This window comes from Aplysia californica, unplaced genomic scaffold (genome assembly GCF_000002075.1).
Source record: "Aplysia californica isolate F4 #8 unplaced genomic scaffold, AplCal3.0 scaffold00418, whole genome shotgun sequence".
Lineage (NCBI taxonomy): Eukaryota > Metazoa > Mollusca > Gastropoda > Aplysiida > Aplysiidae > Aplysia > Aplysia californica.
In genome coordinates, this window is record NW_004797688.1 from 72071 (window position 1) to 75343 (window position 3273).

At 41.9% G+C, this 3273-nt stretch overlaps 1 non-coding gene across 1 annotated transcript; it reads right to left on the reverse strand.

Moving 5' to 3' along the window:
- Window positions 1-126: 126 nt before the first annotated feature.
- TRNAQ-UUG lies at window positions 127-198 on the reverse strand. Its single transcript has one exon. It is a non-coding gene; the product is annotated as a tRNA-Gln (tRNA).
- Between the last annotated feature and the right edge of the window lie 3075 nt (window positions 199-3273).

The following is a 3273-nucleotide window of genomic DNA, read 5'->3' on the forward strand; positions in this document are numbered from 1 at the left end:
GATTAAATATTATAGAACAAAACTAGGGAAACGTTTTTTCTTTAAAATAAAGCATTGGCAAAAAAAATTCCTCAAAAATTAACCGACAAAAACAAAAATAAATTAAAAAAATTAAAACAAAACTTCAGGTCCCACCGAGATTTGAACTCGGATCGCTGGATTCAAAGTCCAGAGTGCTAACCATTACACCATGGGACCAGCATACTGAGGTTTAGTAAAATAAGAAATTGACATTAACTTTACATTCCTTGCTACACCGCGGCGTGTCTTTTAGCTTTACAAAGTACATATGTACATGTGGAGATGACCTTAGATTTATGTCATCTTACTGTGCACGTTCACTTCTAAAAATAGCTGACCTGGTCTCAGGCGTCATGTTTGATAATAGTCTCTCTCTCTCTCTCTCTCTCTCTCTCTCTCTCTCTCTCTCTCTCTCTTAAGTCTTTCTCTTTATGTATATTATAATATATATTTTTTGCTCTTGCTCTTCCTCTTGCTCTTGCTCTTGAATATCTTGGTTATATACAACCCTAACAAGCACATAAATAATTATCGCAAACAGAGAGAGAGAGGACGTGTAATACCACCAGACCTCTTTAACATGTACAGTGAAACAATCCTTAGAAACATAGAAGAATGTCCAGATCTCAAGGTAAATGGAGAAAAGATTAATAACTTCAGGTATGCAGATGACACAGTTTTGATAGCAGGCTCAGAAAAGGACCTTCAAATGCTTCTAGATACTTTTGTAACAGAAGTGAACGTAAATGATTAGAGTTGAATGTAAAGAAAACAGAATGCATGGTAATATCTACACACAAAAAACAAAACAGCAAAGCCTTGTTGTAATCTCATTAGATAAGGTGGAAAGATCAAACAAGTCCAACAGTTTAAATATCTAGGAAATGTGATAACATCTTAAGCTAAATGTTCCACAGAAATAAGACGGAGAATTACAATGGCTAAGGCTAGTTTCAATAAAATAAGCCCAATCCTGAAAAATAGAAACATCTCAATGAACACCAAAATGAAAGTTTTGAAATGCTATGTTTGGTCAACCCTTCTATATGGCTGTGAATGCTGGACAATCACCAAAGGTAGTGAAAATAAAATAGAAGCAACAGAAATGTGGTTTCTTGGGAGACTGCTAAGAGGATCGTGGAAGGACACGAAATTAAATGAGGTAGTGCTAGATGAAGTCCACGTGGGACGCTCAATGTTAAAAACAATCAGGAAACGACAAATGCCGTTTTTGGGGCACATAAATAGACATAAGGGTCTTGAACAACTAGCTCTCACTAGCAAAATTGAGGGCAAGCGAGGCAGGGGAAGGCCCAGAACAACATACTGAGTTACCGTAGACTCTACTAGTGTTGTAGATAGATAGGCTCGCGGAAACTTGGATTGGGGCTGCAAAGAGCAGTTTCAAGCACGTTTCTTCTTGTGCGGGAAGAACGTTGCCTAGATTTTTATACAGTGACAAAAATAACTAGTGCAAAGATTTTGCTTGCTCCTAGCAGACGCTACCGCAAGCGGTGCGACGAGCGTAAACCATCCTCGTTGTCTGTCTCTTCACTGGCGCAGCCAGCGGGTGACGGATCGCAAGGATGTACATTTTAGTGAGCTAGGCCTTATGTAGATCTAGATATACTAGAGCACTGACTGGTTTAGAACTATTAGTAAAGGGGGGGAGTGAGGGCCAGGGTTAGGTGGAGCGCCTGCACCAATTGCACCAATGGCGCCCCGCCACTGCACTGGATGATGATGAACTGGCTCAGCACACTGCCGAAATGTTCTTCAAACGACTAGTGAAGAAACAGACGAAAAGTAGGCTATGTGAATCGTTGTGACCTCGAACGGGGCGATCGATGCTTTGTAGTTGGACAGCCTCCTTTTTCCGATTTTAAAGTAAAGATGTTAGGAAGGAGGGGGGGGGGCTCTTGTGGCCTAGATGTTAAGGTGTTTACCTCTAATTCAATAGGTCCCGGGTTCGAACCCGGATAGCGATGGAAAACTTTCTTCTCTAAAATGTTCTCCTTTCACATCCTCTCCTGCTCTCTAACAATATTCTGTCGTCTGCCTTCGTTTCCACTTTCTGCCCTCACCCCCTCTCCTCCTTTGCCCCCTCCTCTGGGCTCCTGACTCTTTCTGCAGCCTTTCTACTGCCACTCCTTGGCTCCCTCTTACTGCTATCTTTCAGCCACACCCCTGATCTTATATCGTAGGTAAGATCTACACCTAGCCTTCTCGGACAAGGGCGAAAAATCTCGGAGGTCCCGTGTGCAAGTTGCGCACGTTAAAAATCCCTTGGAGGTTCAAAATCAATAAGAGTAGGCCTCAGCCGCCACCCAGGCAAAATTTAAAATTACCTCCAAACTGGAAATGTTTGGTGTGTCCCGCGCGCTTATATGACCTACTCACAGTTGCGAGCGCCGTGAAACACTTCCCAAAAAATAATAATATAGAATTTATCGGCTCTGGTGGAGGACGGGGTAGATCTAGAAAGCCTATGCCTAGGTCGGGTAGGATAGCAGTGATAACATTGTAGTACAGTCTGTCTGTGCGTTATCATGTAGCAACTTAAAGCATCATATTTACAATGATAACGACAATAACAATTTTTGTATTCATCTCACAGGGAGAAATGTGTCTTGGTCGGATACAGTGGCAGTGGATGTTACAAAGGCTGGGTGCGCACACACACACAAGACAGGACACAGTAAATACGTGTTTTGCGTGATGTTTTGCGTGATGAGACAACCCCGCTACGTAAAACATTCTCTCTCTCTCTCTCTCTCTCTCTCTCTCTCTCTCTCTCTCTCTCTCTCTCTGTGTGTGTGTGTGTGTGTGTGTTTGTCCTTTGTTGCATTTGTGTTCTGTAACCTCTCTGCAGTTGATACGAATGAATTTCTATATCTGTCTGTTCTTGCTTTCTTGGAAATATAATTTATATAAACTATGATGGCTATAGTGTCTACAAACACGTCTCTGGCTATGAATTTGTCTCTGGTTGATGAACTGCATAAAATTAGTTTAGTTTACTTCATATTAAACCCTTTTAATAAACTAACTAAATATAGAAATTTGTTCAGAATTGTAAGAGAACCCTGTAGTGATAAGAGTCGTTTCCCTCTATTTAGGTCTACAGCCCCTCTCCCTGAAAGTTCCTGGACTCACTTATAACTTATGCCCCCATTGAGTCTTCGACCAAACTAATGTACTGGTGTGTACAGGCCTGTCGAGAGGGGGGGTCAGGGGGAACAATGCCCCCGG